A 6,354-nucleotide genomic window follows, 5' to 3' on the forward strand; every position below is an offset into this window, starting at 1 on the left:
TAATCAAACAGACAGAGAGGTGCGTTATTGTACAAATGTAATAATGAATTGATAGGGATGAATACCATGCTTTGTTGATTTGTCAAAATCAAGAAATTCTTCAATTGAGAAATAGATACATACAATATTATACACTGCAACAAATCATTTCAAATTAGTCAAACTGATGCAAAGTGGTAATGTAAACTTGTTAATAAACTGCACAGATTAATCATTGTTGCAATGTTTAGGTGAACATAAGATTATGTACATATTGACTGTGCTCCATACTTTGTAAAAAGTCAAAAATATACTTTCTTTCTTTCTTTCTTTCACACACACACACACACACAAGAAGGAACAGGTTGTTGTGACTACAGACAGAACCACGTGTACATCACACCTTGCAATAGTGTGAGTGACCACCACTACTACTACTACTACTACTACCCTTAAATACTACTACTTGGTACTAATTACTGTCATGGCCTGGCAGCAAGACACCGCGACGCATAGCCAGTATGCTCGCTAGGCTACACTCCCTCTCTTAAGAAGATGGCGTCTCCTAACAAGGAACGTTATCTTCATTCACTACGTGTTTCTCCATGGTGAACTCCAGCATGGAGTGAACACGTTGGTCATTTGGTTCTTAAGGCATAAGCGATCATGGTGGGTGACACGAATGATGAGTGACTCGTATCCCAAGAGGTTACTTTCCTCTCTTGGTCTACATATATACACTTATCTCTTTTAAATACGATATACATAGTTACACCCGAGTTCAAAGAGAAATTCACATTCGCATCTGACTTAAGGTCTAACCCAACTCGGACGTGCCAGAAATCAAAGGGGAAGGAATTTTAAACACGACTCAAAAATAGTACATATATTAAGCAAAGATAGCTTCACTAACAAGCACCATAATCACCAATGATAACCCATACAAGAGTAATAATCATGGGGAAACAGATCCACGATGGAGAGTAGAGAGTTATGCAGCTTCACTCACCAGTATGCCACACTACACGTATCATTACCCCACAAGCAAACAGACATAAGAGAAAATATCCCATGACACCGTGACACGGGGGAAATGATTCCCGACACTGTTGTGCGTGGAGGGAGGTTGACTTACCACTCCGTTACACGAGGGAAATGTACACTGAACCAACATAACCACAATTTTAAGGTTTATCAGGACGGGGGTAAAAGAGGGAAATCCACAGACATTAATGCAGTACGGAAGGTAGCGTCACAAACGTGGGCGAAAGCTAGCTCGAACACCGTACAGACAGATACACCACAACACCTCAGCACAGCACTTGGCAAAACACCTTTGAAATACACATGTGACTGCAAACAGAGCTCACTTATTGGAACACTCTCCCTTTACAAACACAGAGGCGTGATGAAAATAAATACAACATTCACAATACTCAAGTGAGAGGCGAAGGAGAATGGAGGGAGGTGGGCAGGCGGCTCGACGCGGTGGTGATCCGAGTCTCTCTCGAGCGGGACAAGGGAACACACTAGGCGACACACCGGAGACATCTGGTAGGAAATATGAAAACTAATAAGCCTATAACAGGACGCATTAATTAAGGGTGAAAATTGGATACTGGTATACATTTCACACGTGAAAGCAGAGGATTTACACAGGGAATAACACAATGCAAGGTATATAAAATAACACATGAAAACATATTAAACATATCAAATAGAACATATTAAATAGAAATATTTACCATTGAAAAGAAAAAGAGGTATACATGTACACTGTACACTGCTATGCACAAGTTGTCCATATCACTGTTTTCTGCTGGTGTAGATAAGGCATTGCAAAAAACCTTACCCACTAGCTACACATCTACAACTGTCTACAAGTTTATCCACCCAATCTAAAAATGGTCAATGAAATACACTACACCTGTGATGAAGATTTGTGGCCAACCTTCACAACTTCATTGCTGCGTTTCCAAGAATCACCCATTTCTTCCTCCTGCTCCGGACCTTTTGTTCCTTTGGCTACACCGGCAGTAGCAGCAGCGGCAGCAGTCTGGTGTCTGTTGTATGTCTTGCACGTTCACTCCGAACACTTCCTTCACTTCTTTGGTGTTAGTAGTACTGAATCCTGGAACAAGAGGTGGAACAATATTGAAATGGCGTCAACAGTAATAAGTCTTGAAAAAAATAACAACAAAGAGTTCAAAACCTTTTTTAAATGAGACACGCGGAGATAAAAGTGTGATGTGCAAACCACAATACTCACATCACGGTCACTCAACACTTTATTCTGGGCTTGCTTCGCTGTAGTCACTCCTGTGGGAGGAATACAATGCCGTCCGGTTCAATGGTGCATGCAGCCGCTGGCTTCCTCTTCCCGTCCTGTGGTACACTGGCTGGGTTGCGGAAGCTTGCGTGGATGATAACACGTCGACGCATCTTCAGGAACCCGACAAACATCTGTACAGTGAACATGTTGCAGGTGAGATGAAAGGAAAGGTATGAAGTGTGAGTCGGCTAACTATACAGTATTGCAATATTCTCAGTATGTCAAGAACAATTTAGGAAGTGTTTAAAGTATGCTACAATCTCACCCACTACTTAATAACGCCAGCTTTGCCACAGCACAGCCACAACACATCCACAGCATAGACACCACTATAGACACACCATTTATAATGAAATCATCCCCACACACATCCAAGAGACCCCTAATACACATCAAAAGCTCTAAAAACACTCAAATCTAACCCAAAACACACTCAAAACACCATGCAACACCTCACAATGCTGGAATATACACCTAAGACTCACTAGAAACACCCAATAGGTACACACCAAAATACGTAACTTGAAACACTATAAACACCATGCAACACCTCAAAATGCCCCCAAAACACACTCAAAACATGCAGATACTCAAACACACCTCCACACCACACTCAAGGCACGTCAAATACACCTCTGTAAGAGACTTAAAACACACTAAAAGCACACGAAATACACCCAAAATATACATATATCACCCACAAAACACACTTAAAACACCCCAAATATACCCCAGACCAACATTATGCATTATAAAGAACATTAAGATTAAAAGGGACACTTACCTAAATATTCCACCTTAGCTCCTTCTCCTATTCCGCCTCTATTTCTCGTTTATTCTTCGTCCTCCTCCTTTATTTCTCCTTCTTCTTTCTTCTATTACTTCCGTCTTCACGTCTGAGCCTAGAAACACATCAAAACATTAGATATTAGGCAAAATATTGAGGAAATGGAGGGTGACTTAAGTATTGTGGCTTGGCTTCTCCTCTTCCTTCTCTCTCTCTCTTTCTCCTTCCTTTCCTCCTTAACCTCCCTTATTTCTCCTTTCTACTTCCTTCTGCTACTAATATCTACACACCTGACCCTAGCAACACACGAAAACACGTAGAAATCACCAGATATTAGGCAAAATATTGACGAACTGCGGGTTTGGAAAAGAGGCGCCAGCCTGGGGCGATGTTGAGTCACCACCTGGGCTGTGGACATCACAGAGAACGGCGGGAGCGGGGGATGACTCGGCTAGATTACGTAAATAATTTCATTTTAAAAATGACTTTTCGAATAAACGAAGCCACGCCCGAATGCTTGTTATTTTATGACGTGATAAATACTAAAAATAGTTTAAAAAAAATCAAAACAACTCCAGCTTAACTAGTTTTTTTAAAATGCCTAAATTAAGTATGCTATATATAAAAAAACATTTAAACTTATAAATCTGCTAAAACACCATGCAAAGTCAAGCCATTTTCACTTGGCGAGTAATTTACCACATTTGAGGGAGTATGAGCTATCTTTTAAGGCATTCCACAGCGAGTTACACCGAGAAGCACAAACGTGAGCAAATAAAATAAAGAAAAATATGACGTTTTTTCAACACCTCCAAACACCATTTCAAAGTCCACATATTTCACTCAATAGATTGATTTCACGCTTAAAAGGACACCGGCGATCCTCTGATACCACAAACGCCCACTTATACCTTCAAATAAAAAACCAGAAAACTGGAAATGGAAAATTTTGACCGTTAAAAAGCCTTTAACATTCGCTATAAAACACCACTAAACGCCACATATTTACCCAACACAGGGGCGGAATACACTTCAAACACAACGAAACATTTAAACAAACCATAAAAACATACCATGGAAGCGTAATATTACCCTCAGGAAATATTTGAAAAAAGCATTCAACCCAGCAGGCTGCCTAGGGGGGAGGGTGATGGCTGGGGGTCTTGGGTGGGAGGCGGCCCGGAGGCAACACTGGCGGCGGGACCTCCATATTTAGCCTTTATCATCTTACCAAGCTAAAATTAAGCCACTCAGGGAACTATTGACCAGGGCATATGAAATGGTGCACTGGTGGCTTGCATTGTGACACATGTTTGGCTTACGGTACGTGAAGGAAGCAAATATAAGCGGGTATTATAGACGCCTTGCTCTTTTTAATGTTCGTTATACCTATCACATATTAATATTTACGTGCTAATTAAATTCTCATACGTAAAGAAAACCTAACAATAAGTGAATGGCCTTATAAGTACCTTTAATTGATGAAGAAAAGGCAGTGTGGAGGTTGTGGTGAAGGCGTGCAATTGCACTGTTTGTCTTGCCCCATGGTGATAGGTGACTGGCACTGCTTGAAATCTATCGGTGATATAGCAACACATCGTGTGTGTGTGTGATTGTCTTTTGAGTGTTCATGGCAGTGTGTGTGTGTGTGTGTGTGGGTGTGTATGGGACAGTATAACCACTGGCAGCACCACCACCCTTACCGTCACCACGACCAGTAGACAACTGCCGCCCCATGGCCCATTCGTAGCAGGCGGTGTCTGTCAAAGGAGCAGGTGTGTACAAATGTTTATGTTAACTATCTCTTACAAAATCTCTTTTTTAATGAGACACTATACTTGTATAAACACCACATAATGATTTGCTGGTTATTGTGACATCTTTCCCTTCGCTATTGTGTCCAGCTATGGTTATTTGCCAAAGAAGGAAATATTAAAATTGTATCTTGTTGTGCAGCGATTGTTGGCATCTTCCGCGGGGCTTAAGAGGCAGACTACACTATTTCTCTCATTCTCTATTTCTATCGCCTGATTGTACGAGGATATCTGGCAATAAATAAGGGTGAAGTGGTGATAAGTAGAGGAATATGCACGTTTTCTTTTCCATTCACATCCACCTTGTCAATTATACACGAATTTATTGACTTATCTATCTATCTATCTACAGGCGTTTTCAGTAGCGTCACCGCAAGGCCAAACATGTTTGAGTTCACGCTGAACAGGACGGTGGTGAGGACACCGTCGGTGGTGCCAGACGACCGTGTCACTGTATGCCGCACAATATGTAAACGTAAATCTACATCTACAGTATACCCACTTCTATGGTCTAACATACGTCTTACTATTTAGTTTTCTTCGAAATGTAACTTCTTAATCTCAATCAATCTATCAGATGATAGTATACAACTGCGTGAGTGAGTCGGTGAAAAGGAAGAGAAGAACACGAAAGAATAGAAAAAAAAATAAGAATATGACAAACTATCTTATCAAAACATAGCCAAGCACTTTTCAGAAGAGGATATTAGTTGACTTTGTGCAAGGTGAATACTATACAATATACAGGACTGAACATCGAGAGAAGACACTTGTTGTGGTTCACCAATAGACACCACGTACTTAATGGTGTCATTTGTTTTAATGGTATGGTGCACATGGCCGGCTGGCCAAAGGAAGGCCTGGCTCGTTCTTGCACATTTCCCTCCCTATGTTCTCTCCTCTCTCCTTCACTCTCTATTCTCCCTCCTCCCATCATCTCACTTTCTCTTGGAAAAGTGTCGCCAGCCATGGGAAAGAGGAGACGGCGTTAGCGTGTGGTGAGGGAAGCGGCAGGGGCATGCATTCACTTTACACATTACTACTAGTATTTCCATGCAACTATATTGTGGCATCGTGTCACCTCACAAGCTGTGGCGCCATGCAACAAATTGTTCACTAATATCACTTCACTTGCAAACCAGATGTTGTTTTGCATCTCTTTCAACTGATATGAAAACAGGTCGATACATTATGCATTTTATTATATCAAGAGATATTGTGTTGCCATTACAAAATACAGGAGCATCATTCACAAGATATCGTCATATCAATAGGTATGAAAAATAAATACAAGTAACAAAAACTGCACCACGTTACAAGTCATTGGCAAAAACTTAAATTAAGTATTGCATTGAAAGACTCACAGAACATCATCTTTGGAAACACGTAACAATACCTTTGTGCTTTACCCAGAAAACAAAAGACACTTTTGTGGTCTATCT

The 6,354-nt window shown here is 40.9% G+C and overlaps 1 long non-coding RNA gene across 2 annotated transcripts; it reads right to left on the minus strand.

The window, feature by feature from the left end:
• Positions 1-850: 850 nt before the first annotated feature.
• On the minus strand, positions 851-3,156 carry LOC123502167. 2 transcript variants are annotated; one of them, XR_006673811.1, is made up of 4 exons: positions 3,096-3,156; positions 2,249-2,442; positions 1,931-2,110; positions 851-1,530 (listed from the first exon to the last, which is right to left on the minus strand). It is a non-coding gene; the product is annotated as an uncharacterized LOC123502167 (long non-coding RNA). The 2 variants fall into 2 exon arrangements; XR_006673810.1 differs by having other exon boundaries at positions 1,907-2,110.
• Positions 3,157-6,354: the final 3,198 nt, after the last annotated feature.

Source organism: Portunus trituberculatus, chromosome 10, assembly GCF_017591435.1.
Source record: "Portunus trituberculatus isolate SZX2019 chromosome 10, ASM1759143v1, whole genome shotgun sequence".
Taxonomy (NCBI): Eukaryota; Metazoa; Arthropoda; class Malacostraca; order Decapoda; family Portunidae; genus Portunus; species Portunus trituberculatus.